This window comes from Sciurus vulgaris, assembly GCF_902686455.1.
Source record: "Sciurus vulgaris genome assembly, chromosome: 12".
Classification (NCBI taxonomy): domain Eukaryota; kingdom Metazoa; phylum Chordata; class Mammalia; order Rodentia; family Sciuridae; genus Sciurus; species Sciurus vulgaris.
Window position 1 is genome coordinate 48,648,337 of NC_136473.1, and position 15,386 is coordinate 48,663,722.

A 15,386-nucleotide genomic window follows, 5' to 3' on the forward strand; every position below is an offset into this window, starting at 1 on the left:
GGTTTTGGTTAGATATCCCACATGGTAATTTTGTAGACATTTCTACCTCTTTTGAACATTGGAAGGTGGACAGGAATTTTTCCGTGTTTAGTTTAGATAGGTTCATGGAAGATAACTTCCAGTGTACTAAAGGAGTGACATTTTAAAATGGCACTACCACTCCATTCAAAGTATCCATTGGAAAATGCTGTTGTGATTTCATTCTCTCTTTATTTTAAAAATATTTGACCTTATCTCATTTAACAGTAAGGAAAACCAATGTGTATGAATCCTCTTCTCATTTCAGTTACCCTCTCATTATAGAATGCTAACCCAAGGTAGTATATTTTTGTGACTGAAAGACTTTTCCTTTGCAACAAAATGTTTATAAACATTTATATATTTTCTTCATTTGTAATTTGAAGTTTTTCTTTTAGTATTAATTATTAATGATAATATTGTTTCATTGAATATGAATATACAGTTGATCAAATCCACCTAAATACTAAAACTTGATAAATATTGAGTTTAAAGGTAAAATTTTGGGCTAGGGAAATAGCTCAGTTTGTAGAGTGCTTGTCTTGCAAGCACAAGGCCCTGGGTTTGATCCCCAGCATTGCAAAAAATAAAATAAAATAAAATTTTGTTGGGCATACTTTTTTTAACCTTTTACAATATTTAATTAAGCACACAATACTGTATTAATATATTTTTACATGACCTTTTGTGAAATTCAGATGGCAGGGTATCATTTACCACCCTTTTGTCTTTCTTTTGATCATCTTCACCTTTTGTGCAGTTCTCCAACACAGTATCATCAGCTCACCGTATTTCAACTTTGAAGTTTCCTGAGGCTGGGATGGGCCAGTGAAATTAAGAAGAGGGTTTCCACTCGGAATATTCTCCATATGAATTTTCTCTTCAGTTTTTTGTTCTTGTTCCTTCCTGGTCTGCTCTTCTGCCCTTCCTTCCTTCCTTCCTTCCTTCCTTCCTTCCTTCCTTCCTTCCTTCCTTCCTTCCTTCCTTCCTTCCTTCCTTCCTTCCTTCCTTCCTTCCTTCCTTTCTTTCTTTCTTTCTTTCTTTCTTTCTTTCTTTTCCCCCAGTTCTGCAAGAACAGCAGTATCAACACCATCACTCTCCTCTTCAAAAATCTTCATCTTTCTCATGTGTTGAAGGATCATCTGCATTGAGGTTGGCAGCAAGAACCTGATCTACAGAGGCTTCTTTGACACTGAAGAGGATGTTGATTTTTCTAAGGTTGGATGAACCCTATTTTTTATCCCTTGCAAGCAGCTTCCTTTTTCTTCTGAGTCCTTCCTGGAGTCAGGTGTTAGGAACCTCTTTTAGGGGCATCCTGAGTAGTCTGTCTGTGTTTTATCTTTGTATAAGAGGGAAGATCTCTGCTTGAATACTGCTTTGAGAGTTGGCTCAAATCACCTTCTCCTTTTCCTCTTCCACCTCTTGCAGGTTCAAAAGTCAGCCTGGCTGCCGTGTCATCTTTTATGCTGTCTCTTGATTTTCATAAGGGTACAGGCTGTGTCCAGAGAGGGAGAAACAGGGTTTTCTGCTGCGGGGTACCTCTGAGTCCAGCACACCTCGTGATTTGTTATTCTGGGAGTGTGCCCTTGGATGTTCACGAGGAACTCTTGTCTTTGCTCTGGTGCGGGATTTGTGGGTGAGAGGACCCGAGCCCACTTAAGCTATAGGCAAAGCTCCCTTCTTGCTGTTTTCTCCATGGCACTCAGAGAGCTCCACGGGCCCCACCCTGCCCACAGCTCTGGAGCTCCTCCACCTGCTGCTGACTCTGACCCTGGCTTTCCTTTCCTGTCCCAACTGCATAAGGAAGATAAGGTATTAGCCTCTTGCAGCTCACTTTGGCCAGGTCTGATGAACACCCTCTAGAGATCACACAGAAACCCTTGCCACTCTTGGCCCCCAGAATCCTCTGCTCCCAGTGTACATTATTCTTTGTTTCATCCAGTGGAAAAGGAAGCAGTAGACTGGAGCAGATGGAGTAAACTCATAGTTTTTACAAAACTTCACAATTCAGAAAATTTAGGAATAGTATAGTACTAGAAATAGGTATAGTGTATATGTGTATTTCCTTTTCCTCATGTTTTATAAAGATAGCAGCTTAATTATATATGTGTACACTTGTATTTAAGTATAGTGCAACCCGCATGTTTTAATTTCTGCTGCTCCTATGATGCTGTTGGACCAAGTTCTGTTGTTTTCTTAGGTGGAGTGGGAGCAACATAAGATGGGGCCAGCTGTCCAACTATGCCACATCACAACAGGAAAATACATAAGTCTCATGGAAGAGAAAAGCCTTCTACTCATGGACAAGAAAAGGCAGATGTAAAATCAACTATTTACCTTCCAGTCTTCTAAGGTAAGAAGGAAAATAAAATTTTGGACTCCCTGTAAATCTCATTTTCTTTGATGTTAGAAACGCATGTAAAAAGGCTGACAGGTTTTCCATGTGTTTCTAAATTTCCAATTTCTCTTCCATTCTTTCTTCTCCATTACCTCAATTTCCTGAAGTGCTGAAACCCACCCAGAAGTTTCTCTGGGTGTATAGTTCTTTGGTTACTTGGATACCACCCACCCATCAGGCTCCTTCCTGGTGTCCCAGGCATGTGCAATGACAGTTATCACAAACCTTGTCACACTGCATAACATCATGCATATGGAGCATAGTAGAATTTTTCTCTAATGTACATTACTTGTGTAATTTTCTATGCAGACTTTTCTTCTGAGCTCCTTTGAATCATTTTATGATAATTGCATGATTACTTCTGTAATGAAAATGGTGAAATTTGGCACAATGATAGGAATGGTATTGAGCTGCTGAATAGTTTAAGACTTCAAGCTTCTGTCATAACTAAGGATTTGCTTTTGTATTTGTGAGATTAGTTTGTGCCCATCTGGGCACAGGCATCTTCAGAATGCTGTCCAGCTCCTGTACCTGCCTTTTTAACTTATTTTTGTTGCACTATTAGAAAACTAAGAACTCTATCCTCCTTCCGCATGTTTTGAATTATGCCTGAATTCAAGTTGCATCTATGATAGTAGAGTTACAGGATGAGGAAAAGATAAAAAGTCCTATGTATGACATATTAGGTCAAGGTTTGGGTTGGTAGGATTCTATTTCCTAAAACGTTTCTTGTAAGATTTTGGATTAGATTTTATTTTTATACTTCCCCTCGTGTAGAGATCTGCATGTTAGGTAATCATTTTCTAAGTATTTTGTGAGAATAAATAAATACAAGTTTTTCCAAGTTTTATTGCATTCTATTGATCTTATAATTGTATCTTTTCATGGCATAGGGTCGATAGCATAAATCTAAATATTTATTGAAGTTTGGGGGTTTTCCATGGAATGTGTGTGTGTTTGTGTGTGTGTGTGTTTGTACATTAATCTGTGTGGTGCAGAGGTCTCCTATGGGTGCAGACAAGAGAAAACATTAATTTTGCTGCTTAGGGAAAGTTGTTTTACTAAACTCTTCATAATGTATTTTATATTAATATTAAACTTACAAGAAAACATCATGTTAATTATAACAAACAAGGACTTGGTCATTTATGGTTGCTTATGTTCAACATACATATTAGTCTTTTAATAGTATTTCATTTATTCTAATTTTGAAAGCAATGCAAGTTTGTGTTAGAAAATACAGAAAAATTCATTGTACTATTTGTGTTTTTTATTTTGAATTCATGCACATTTATAAAATGTAGTTTTATATCCTACTTTCTTCATTTGACATTGTATAATTGATATTTTTCTGTTTCGTATTTTTGATGACCCATACTACTTAAATGTGTTGGTATGTTGTACAATTTATTATCCTTTATTGTACACTTTGCTTGTTTCTATGGTTCATATAGTTATTTGTAGATTTATATGTGTTGGTACATGTATGTTAACTCTCATAAGTAATAGTAAAAGATGGGTAAGTCGTGGGGAGACCAGAAGTAACTCTGAAAAGATGGCAGCCCGCTTGCCCTTCACTTGTGCTTTTCTCTTACTTCTCCTGCTCTGGAGCCCTCAGGGTGCCAGAAGATGCCTCTCATTCTGAGTTCACTGGAGGTCTCTAGAAAAGATGACCCGTGTAGGTCTTTATTTTCCAGGGTGAAGTTGGTGGAGTTCAGTGGGCAGCCGCAAAAGGGATATGCATCTGTATTTTCCCTGCAGGCCCATTCAGGGCATCTCCAATATGGTGCTTCAGTGGATTGGAGGTAGACAGGAGTGTGGGGCCAAGTTTCTCGTATTTTAGTAATAGGAAAGCACAGTTGATATTGCAAGGAAATCCTTACCCCAAGGGCCTTGTTCCTCAACCTAAGAGTGGTGAGATTTTGCTAGTTTATTCAGATAGCACCCCAATCCAGAAGGAAATATCTAACCCACAGAGAGTGAATACACAGTTATCTCTGCCCTGATGCACCCAGCCAGGGTGGGACCAGTCTATAGTTCCCAGCCTGGACTCCTGGGCAGGCTGGTACATTCATCCATCCCAGGATGAAAGGGCTGTCATGGGAGCCCAGAGGTGTGTTCTTGTCCTCTCAGGTTGTCAGACAACTGAAGTGCCACCCCTCTTCTCCATGGACTCTCAGCTGCTGCACGATGATACTGTCTAGCTGTGGCCTCCCAAAATTCTACTTTTGCTGTAAAAAGCTGAATACTGAGTTCATCTTTCTTCATTTTTTTCTAGTATAGTCTGAATCCTCCCTGATGAAAATGGATACCTTTGGAAAAACAGGAGCTAGGTTCTGTAAATACAAATACAAGAGAGAAGGGTATATTAACACACTTCAAAATATTCTTGCTATAGATAGCCTTTGAGAGAGTAGGCTTTTCTTCAAAAATGATAAGTGGTTTTTTATCTTACATAAATAAAGTAAAACATGTAAGAAGAAATGTATGGGCAGATTAATTTTATCATTCTTTGTCATAATCCAAAACTAGAAAAGACTCAAATGTTTAACAAAATTGTTATAACATTAACTGGAATTAGCTGCCAGAATATATTGATATGGAAAGATATCCATGAAAATACTGTGGAATGAAAGCAAGTTGTAATGCAATATGGGTATTTCAAATCTTATTTTAATAGAAAAGAAATCCTTCCACATGTTGGTACATGCTAATACAACAGCTGTTGGAGAGATGTACCATCTTTTAACTTCAAGTACTTGAGATGGATCAAAAGGGGTAGTGCCTAGGAATTTGAGAATAGGGAGACTTTTCTTTTGTTGTTTAACTTTAAAAAAGTAAGCCCCGTATTATTTTCTGCATTACGATGGATATGTTTCTTTTATAATATCAAAACCAATTGGAGAAACACTACTATTGCTCTGACATTCTGGGGCACAAGTTTTATGCACCTTTTTATTTCTTTAGGATGGATTCCTATAAATGAAAATACTGACTGAAGAACTATGAATATTTGGTACCTCTTCATCTATTTTTCCCAAAGCAGTCACGTTTGACTCATTCTTCTCTGACTCTCTTGCCTAATATCCTGTCAGTTTTAGAGTTTGTATTCTAATTCTCTTTACTGTCTAGTTCCCTCTGTGGTTTCCACTCAGGCACTCTGATTCTGGAAGCTGATACGGCATTGTAACTGCTCATCCTAGGGCATTTTTTTTTTTTTTTGTAAACAAATGGGATACATGTTGTTTCTGTTTGTACATGGAGTAACAGCATACCATTTGCATATTCATATATTTACATAGAGTAATGATGTTTGATTCATTCCTTTTTCTCCCCCCCACCCCTCCCACTTCTCTTTTCCCTCTATACAGTCCCTCCTTCCTCCATTCTTGTCCCACTCCCACCCCCCCCATTAAGTGTCATCATCCGCTTATCAGTGAGATCATTCCTCTTTTGGATTTTTGAGATTGGCTTATCTCACGTAACATGATATTCTCCAATTTCATCCATTTGCCTGCAAATGCCAAATTTTATTATTCTTTATAGCTGAGTAATATTCCATTGTATATATATAAACCACAGTTTCTTTATCCATTCATCAATTGAAGGGCATCTAGGTTGGTTCCATAGTCTGGCTATTGTGAATTGAGCTGCTATGAACATTGATGTGACTGTATCTCTGTAGTGTGCTGATTTTAAGTCCTTTGGGTATAGGCCAAGGAGTGGGATAGCTGGGTCAAATGGTAGGTCCATTCCAAGTTTTCTAAGGAATCTCCACACTGCTTTCCAGAGTGCCTGCACTAATTTGCAGTCCCACCAGCAATGTATGAGTGTACCTTTTCCCCCACATCCTCTCCAACACCTATTGTTGCTTGTATTCTTGATAATTGCCATTCTAATTGGGGTGAGATGGAATCTTAGTGTAGTTTTGATTTGCATTTCTCTTATTACTAGAGATGTTGAACATTTTTCCATATGTTTGTTGATTGCTTGTACATCTTCTTCTGTGAAGTGTCTGTTCATTTCCTTAGCCCATTTGTAGATTGGATTATTTGTATTCTTGGTGTAGAGTTTTTTGAGTTCTTTATATATTCTGGAAATTAGTGCTCTATCTGATGTATGAGTGGCAAAGATATTCTCCCACTCTGTAGGCTCTCTCTTCGCATTGCTGATAGTTTCCTTTGCTGAGAGAAAGCTATTTAGTTTGAATCTATCCTAGTTATTGATTCTTGCTTTTATTTCTTGTGCTGTGGGAGTCCTGTTAAGGAAGTCTGATCCTAAGCCAACAAGGTGAAGATTTGGACCTACTTTTTCTTCTATAAGATGCAGGGTCTCTTGTCAGATTCCAAGGTCTCAGAAATAGAGCAAGCAATCATGAAATTCATCTGGAAGAATAAGAAACCCAGAATATCTGAAGCAGTCCTTAGCAGGAAGAGTGAAGCAGGAGGTATCGCAACACCGGAACTTCAACTATACGACAAAGCAATAGTAACAAAAACAGATAGATCAGTGGTACAGAATAGAGGACACGGACACAAACCCAAATAAATAAAATTTTCTCATACTAGACAAAGGTGCCAAAAACATGCAAAGGAGAAAAGATAACCTCTTCAACAAATGGTGCTGGGAAAACTGGAAAATTATATGTAGCAGAATGAAACTAAACCCCTATCTCTCACCCTGTACAAAATTCAATTCCATTGGCTCTCATATGAAGAGAGATGCTGAGCAAAATGCTTTTTTACAGCTTAATCATTCTGGCATTCTGATTAGTGCAGTATTTCAATTGTGGAGTCTCATTTTAAGTGTTTATTCTTTAAGATTTAATGCTTGTTTTTTTTCTTTTGATAGGTAATAGTGTAATCTACAAAACAAGAACTTTTAAATCTGGGATTTAAGTTTAAAATCATATGCACAAAACCATCTGTTTTCTTGTTATATAATGAGCGTATTGGAAATTCACATTTGTGGTAGCATTTTATTTGGCTTCCTCTAGAGGTACTTCTCGTAGGCCTTAGTAAGATCAACCTTTCAAAATGGGAAGATTGTGCTCACATATTCTATTCTGAGTATATATTAATTTAATATCATTTCGGAACTCCATGGTGAGTTTATCAATTACACAAGCTGCATTTTGCTGATAAATATGCGTGTGATGCTTAATTACTTGAAGAAAAGAATAAAGGTAGGACTTGAAACAATTCATGAAAGTGGACATTTGAAAACTTGTCACAGTGGCACAAATTTAATTGCCCTTTTGTTTTTGCTTTTAGGAGACGGTAAAGAAACCCATCTTGCAGGATGATATTGAAGATTGGTCTTCTGATTATATAAGATGATTATTTTATAAAAGACTTTCTAGTGTATAAGACACAGCAGTGTCCACCTGTGTATAGTAGCCAGTTTTCTTCGTTTTTACTTTGTTATCTGTGTTATAGCTCAATATGGATTTGTGTTTATACAAATTTTATTTGTATTTCATGTTAAACCTGAAATATGTGCTTGCTTATGTGAAAAAAAGAGGCACTATGACTTTGATACCTTTCTAAATCAACAAATAAAACAGTGCTTTCAGTGTTTTGATAGCATGAGAATGAAGTTCAGCAGTTTGCTAAAAATGTTCATTCCTTTTTACAACGTTGAGTGTCCCTTACGCTTGTGTGTTTTTCACTACTCATGCTTTGGTGACATCTTTATGTAACAGAATAGGACAGTGATGAATGTTGCGAGACATTTTTCTCATTTTTTCCTGCCCAATCTGTTCTAGGAACTGTATTAAACCATTCCAGAGGGAAAACTTCTGAATTTCTGTTAAAGAAATAGTTTGATTCAATGGGATAGCAAAAATTGGATGAAAGGGACTTTCAAATACTCTCTTCATGTTTTTAAATTGCCCTGGTGAGACAAACCACTCTACGCTGCCACCAAGCAAGAGAAAACTACAGCCTTCAGTGCCCAGGACCTTCAGATAGGCTCTTGGGTGTCCCTTGGTAGAGCAGCCCCTCCCTTAGCCTGTCCCCACTCCCTGCTTACTCCAGGGTTGAGGGTGTCTATAGGTCAGTTTAGATTTCATAGTTAGCACTTAATAGATCAATTAGAATTGCACATTGAATCAAAATTATCTTAGTATCTCTCCATATTATGTGTCTATTCTATTATCTAAATAGTGTGTATAGCTCAGTGTAGATTTCATTAGCATTTAATAGATCAATTAGAATTGTCCATTGAATCAAAATTATCTTAGTAGCTTTCCAATTTACATGTCTATTCTCTTCCTAAATATAACTAGTTCTAGGCTCTGAAACTCTTCTTTTAAGGCCACATTTTAAAATGATACGCCCAGAGTTAGAACTCCCTTTTAAATTTAGCATTACAAATAATATTTTTATTCCTTACACTGTGACAGGTGTTGGAATGAGAGATAGTCAGAGAACTGAAACCAAGGTAGTTTGTAAACACAGTGGAGCAAATTTAATGTATTAATGTATCATTTTCTGAAATAATCTTTAAATAGCAAATGTCCCCATTTTGGTTAATATATTTTATGTTAAATACATTTTGTTAAATACGCTTTGCTTATTTCATCAAGTGAGAAATAGGATAATATAAACATTCTTAGTGAAATAAACATCGTTATTTCCTTATGCTCTCTAACGTGGCTCCGTGGTCTCATTCCTTCTGCTGTTGCTGTATGTCGTCCACCTGCGTGTGGTGTTAGAAAACAAAGGTGTCCTCCAATTCTGTTCTGTGGCACCAAAATGCACACTCCTGCATTTTGTAGTAGAGTCAAGCCAATGCACAAGTCTCCTGACTTGTGCCAGTTTAACATATTGTCATTTACTATGCCAAGGGACTACCTTTCATCCTCAGGAATATTCCAAATAACTTCTCCTAGAATAAAAAAATTTTTACCTGTTTGGATTCTCATGAATTAGTTCATCCTCTCCTCTTACCACTTACCCTCCTCAGCCCCTTGCTCTGGCTTCTCACCACCTTGACCACTTACAATTCCTTAAGAGTTCTCCTTGCCTCTGGCTGTTTGCATGTGCTTCTTTGTTCTTCTGGCTGCTGTCTCCTTACCCTTGTGGTATCCACATACACATCACCTCCACCAAAAGAGGCTGCAATATTGATGGGAAACGGTTTCCAGGTTTCATCTGAGTGTTCCCGTTCTGCTCTTTTCAGATATTTCCATAGTGTCTATGACTGTGAAATTTGCTGGTAGGACACTTCTTCTGTTGTAATATGGATTCTTGAGCAGTGGACCCTATCACCTCCCCGTAGTCACTCCAGCACCTGTCACACTGCCTTCACACATGTTTGTTGAATTAATGTAGTAAGAATGGGGAACCAGAAGCTCTGATACAGAGCTGGAATGGTGCAAATCCAGTGTGCAAACATGGGCAAATTATTTTTAATCAAAATATTGCACTTTTTTCAAACACGCATGTTTTTCATTCTTCTTCTTTCACCTTTATCATTGCCTTGCAGAGGTGGATTTAGGGAAACGGAGGGAAGATGCCTCCGAGGCTCTGGCCTCTGGAAGAGGACATTTTTGGTGTGTGGATTGAGGACCAGGAGCCCTTGGGATCCTCCCCTGGCCTGAGGCTGCAGTTGCTGTGCGTTGGGCAGGGGAGGTCTTACAGGTCCAACTCCAGTAGCTACACCAGCTGGTATCTGGATATTGCTCACAATATCCGGAAAGCTGTAAGAGGGGTAATGTAGTCAAAGGTCGGCATTTGCACACTCCTGGCAAGAGTGGCATGAACAACAGAGATGGGAGAAAGGCAACAGGCCTAGACCTAGAGGCAAGGGGCCTGAGATGCTGGCAGGGGGGATGTGGGAGAAGCAAGCAACTTCCATGCTGTGCCCAGCAGAGGACACACAGAGGGTGGGTCTCCCCTCACCAAGGTACTTGCTTTAGTGCCTTCAGAACAGCCTGATTCGTAGGAGATAAAAAGCTTGGAAGGGGCTAGTGCCTAGCCCATCTTGATGAACCAAATAAAAACTGGGTTCCCACCTACTGATCATTCACCTGCAGGGCACTTCATTGATATTTGAAAGTATGCTACCTAGTAAAATGAAGTACACACAGCCTCTCTCCATGTCCTCATTTACAAAATCATGTTCTATATATAGCAGAAAAGCATCTGAAAAAATATTTTCCATAATACAGCAAGTTCATGACTGTAATTTCCATAATTAAAACCAATATTTATTAGAGCACACCCATGTATATATGTTGTTCACTGTGGAATTTACAAGATCTCTGGGGAAGCTTGTGTTTGTTTATGTAAAATTTGCTTCCCATCTTAATTATGGGCTCCCTTTTCTGACCTCAGTTGATTCTCTTTTAATATTCAGATTCTTTTTTCAGGACTGGTCAATGGGGCCCTATACCACTTCAGAAAATCCCAGCCCTTTTTGAGATAGGGCCTTGATAATTTTCCCAGGCTGCCTGGAACTTGGCAACCTCCTGCATCAGCATCCCGGTGTCTGGGATCACAGATCTGAGCCACCATGGCCATGAGCTACCTGACTTTTTATATCACAAATCCAAAGTGCTTGATGAAATACAGACTGAAATTTTCAGTAAGGGAAAGGAGAAAAGTGCCAGAGGCAATCACAAAAGTTTTGTTAGCAAAACCTTTGGTAACAGGACCTGAGAAGCAAGTTGGCCATTGTGTTTCTGTCTTCTTTTTGGGAAATGGAGGATTGAACCCAGGAACTGGCATGCTAAATCCATATGTGGAGCTGCACCCTCAGGATAAGGGCAAGTATTCTGAAGTTCAGTTTACCAAAATCAAAATCAAAATATCCCATATACCAGCAAAATTTAGCTAAATCAAAGTGCTTTCAAAATATTTCATGTTGGGCTGAGATTGTGGCTCAGTGGTGGAGCATTTGCCTTGCATGTGTGAAGCACGGTGCTCAATCCTCAGACCACATACAAAACTAAATTTAAAAATAATTATAAAAATCCATTTTTAGAAAAATTTACAATGTAGAGCAGCAATGGAAGGCTATATTGCTGCAATCTGCATGATGATTATGTTCATGAAACCAAACGAGGGGCGATGGATTAGAAAAGACACACAAAAAAATTTGGGACCCAGTGGGTATTACAATCTGGAGGAGTGTAATGACCATGAATCAGCTCAGTACATTTATTATATAGGATATATCATTGAAGGATATATTGTGAGAAAATTTCTTCAAAACAAGCAGAATGAAGGTCATATGTACGAGTATTATTTTATTACTATTATTATTATTATTATTATTGGCTTGTGCCCATAATTTTCTACCACCAGGAAGCTGGCATTGGAACTTCAAGGTCAAGAACTTGATAGCTCCAAAACTTCCTTTTGAACAGGGTGCCACCATAGTAACGGGGCAATCTTAAACAGCACCTTAGCACTGAATGCTCCTGGGTGAGGCATCACCTCATGTCACAGGACGTTCAAGAACCATAATTCAGTCACCTGACATCTCCCCTTTTTTTGTGTGTGTGTGTTTTCAGCGCAAGTGATGTGCTATTATTTGATGTTCTCAGATTTTTTTCTCAGAAGACACAGCATCCTATTGTTATAACACAATAATTAGTAGTAAACACATGATTCCAAAAATGTCACATATTGAATGTTTTAACACATCTTCAGGATTAGAATCATTTAAGTCATTAAGTATTTGTTCAGTAGGATCCACAAGATCATTACTGCCTTCCTGAATATCCTGTGTGATATGATGTAATTCCATAAGATCTAAACTGTCATCATATCTTTGACCAATGTCCATTAAATGATTTTTAACCAATCCCATTGGGAAGGGTAATTTGCAGCTGCAACACATTTATAGACAGTAGGGCAATGAAGCCTTTGTCTAAACTTAAGTGTGGCAAGTTCATATACTAATGACTGTAGCTTACAAAGCATTTAATTTAATCTTGAGCTTTTCATCAACATTTTCCTGATTTTGTAGGGCTTTGGAACTATTTTGAGCTAAATTATTAAGAAAATGAGCATTTTTGAATGCTTTTGGATAAGGATATCACAATGTCATGGCAGAGACAGAAACAGATATCAAAGTGACTACTCCAAGTGCAATACGATCAGTAATAGCACACCAGGATCTATTTAGCTGGGCATGCCACACTTGAACTCCACCATCAAAATACCAGGAATCTGAAATGTTAGCTGGGATTCAAACAAAGGAGGGTTGAGATAACACAGGCATTCCTTATCCTCTATTATACCTAGTAATGCAATTGGATAACATCCACGGCAAGTCACTTGATATTTTTCTCCAGTTCTTTTCACTTTTCTATTTCTAGAAATTAAAACACAAGGAGAGAGGTTGCGAGGCCAGGGCCTGCGATGGTTAAACACTGCCCGCGGCCGGGGTGGTGGGTCGGTTCCCTTACTGGGGCTCTGGGGGACCGTGGCAGCGGCGCGACCTGCCGAGGTCAGTGCGAGTCCGGCGGCGGCCCGGCCATGCCATCCCGGGTGGAGGACTATGAAGTGCTGTACACCATTGGCACGGGCTCCTATGGCCGCTGCCAGAAGATCCGGAGGAAGAGCGATGGCAAGATATTAGTTTGGAAAGAACTTGACTATGGCTCTATGACAGAAGCTGAGAAACAGATGCTTGTTTCTGAAGTGAATTTGCTTCGTGAACTGAAACATCCAAACATTGTCCGCTATTATGATAGAATTATTGACTGAACCAATACAACGCTGTACATTGTAATGGAATATTGTGAAGGAGGGGATCTGGCTAGTGTAATTACAAAGGGAACCAAGGAAAGACAATACTTAGATGAAGAGTTTGTTCTTCACGTGATGACTCAGTTGACTCTAGCCCTGAAGGAATGTCACAGGCGAAGTGATGGCGGTCATACTGTGCTGCATCGGGATCTGAAACCAGCCAATGTTTTCTTGGATGGCAAGCAAAATGTCAAACTTGGAGATTTTGGGCTATGATACGAGTTTTGCAAAGACATTTGTTGGTACACCTTATTACATGTCTCCTGAACAAATGAATCGCATGTCCTATAATGAGAAATCAGATATATGGTCACTGGGTTGTTTGCTGTATGAATTGTGTGCGTTAATGCCTCCATTTACTGCTTTCAACCAAAAAGAACTAGCTGGGAAGATCAGAGAAGGCAAATTTAGGCGAATTCCATACCGTTATTCTGATGAACTAAATGACATCATTACGAGGATGTTGAATTTAAAGGATTACCATCGACCTTCTGTGGAAGAAATTCTTGAGAACCCTTTGATAGCAGACTTGGTTGCAGAAGAACAAAGAAGAAATCTTGAAAGGAGAGGGTGGCGATTAGGAGAGCCTGAAAAGTTGCAGAATTCTAGTCCTGCACTGAGTGAGCTGAAACTAAAAGAAATACAGTTACAGGAGCGAGAGCGAGCCCTCAAAGCCAGAGAGGAAAGGCTGGAGCAGAAGGAACGTGAACTTTGCGTTCAGGAGAGACTTGCAGAGGACAAACTGGCTAGAGCAGAAAATCTGGTGAAGAACTACAGCTTGCTGAAAGAACAGAAGTTCCTGTCTTTGGCAAGTAGTCCAGAAATTCTTGATCTCCTATCCTCAATAATTAAGAAGAAAGTTCATTTCAGTGGGGAAAGTAAAGAGAACATCATGAGGAGTGAGAATTCGGAGAGTCAGCTCACCTCCAAATCCAAGTGCAAAGACCTGAAGAAAAGGCTTCATGCTGCCCAGCTGCGGGCTCAAGCTCTGTCAGATATTGAAAAAAATTATCAACTAAAAAGCAGACAGATCCTGGGCATGCGCTAACCTGGCAGAGAGATACAGAGCTGTCTGTAGTACTTAATAGAGCCAACTCTTAAAAGATTGATATTCAACTGCTGTAGCTTGATATACTTGGTTCCGTGAGCCATGCCTTTTTTGTATAGTAAACATGGTATTTTGGAATTAATTTTGCTGTTTTTCAGCAATAATTGTATAAGATGTCTATGTCTTTAATTTTTCTTTTAAGAACAGCTTTATAGAATGATAATTTTTTGGTTGGTTGGGCTTTTAATCCTGTGTGCGATTACTACTAGGTGTATGAAATGTGACCTTTGAGATCTTGGGGAAAACAATAATGTTAGGGGGAAAAAAAGGTCTTTACTCAGGAGTAGCAGTTATTAAGAAGTTTTAAATGAGTGGTGTGTGCTTACAATTGCCATGTCTAGTTTTAAATTTTAAGTGAGGTTTTAAGTGTTCTTGAACTTAGAAAACCAGATTGGATATTAACTGGTCACTAATATCAAGACATCTTGTATATAAATATTCCATGTGGTGCAAATCTATTATCTTTGTGGAAATTCATCACTCTGATGTCTGTACTCTTTTATTCTTTTTATTCTGTTTAATAGCATATGAGCTGGCTGTCATTTGTCCACCTCTATCCCACTAAATAAAAGAATTCTCTAGTTTTCCTATAAAAAAAAAAAACACAAGGAGATTGAACACAGGCTTGCAGGCAATAGCATGAAGCCACTTTACAGCTCCTAAGTAGTAAAGGGAGGTTATTTAGGGAGATGCTGGTATAATTAATGAAATCTAAGGTAGCTATCAAATGCCATGGGTCCTTTTGCATGCCACCACCACTGAAAGTCAGCACTTTACTAACAAATCCTCCAGAAGTCATAGATCCATGACATGGTTGTCTCATCAATTCTGTGAGAACAATCCAAAATATATCCACTTCTTCTGGGGACCTTATGTCACAGGGCAAAATATTAGCACATTCCATGCACTTAGGGAATATACTCAATTCTGTAGTATGACTAGGGCAATAAGCTACTGGTGGATGCTCCACAGGAAACACGGTTTTGTCATTGGAGAGTCCCATTTTTGTAACTGTCTGGACATACCATTTTAAGTCCCAGGGGCCAGTGAAATTGACACCCCTGGCTCCCCCATAATGCTCTTTTCCTCTGGGTTT

At 38.8% G+C, this 15,386-nt stretch overlaps 2 pseudogenes across 2 annotated transcripts; one reads left to right on the top strand and one right to left on the bottom strand.

Annotated features, from left to right (window-relative positions):
• Window positions 1-353: 353 nt before the first annotated feature.
• LOC306641942 (spliceosome-associated protein CWC15 homolog) lies at window positions 354-10,155 on the bottom strand (annotated as a pseudogene). Its single transcript has 3 exons — window positions 10,109-10,155; window positions 1,077-1,490; window positions 354-959 (listed from the first exon to the last, which is right to left on the bottom strand). The product of its transcript is annotated as a spliceosome-associated protein CWC15 homolog (transcript).
• A 2,720-nt stretch (window positions 10,156-12,875) lies between these two features.
• LOC306641193 (serine/threonine-protein kinase Nek2-like) lies at window positions 12,876-14,886 on the top strand (annotated as a pseudogene). The gene has a single exon. The product of its transcript is annotated as a serine/threonine-protein kinase Nek2-like (transcript).
• The last annotated feature ends 500 nt before the right edge of the window (window positions 14,887-15,386 follow it).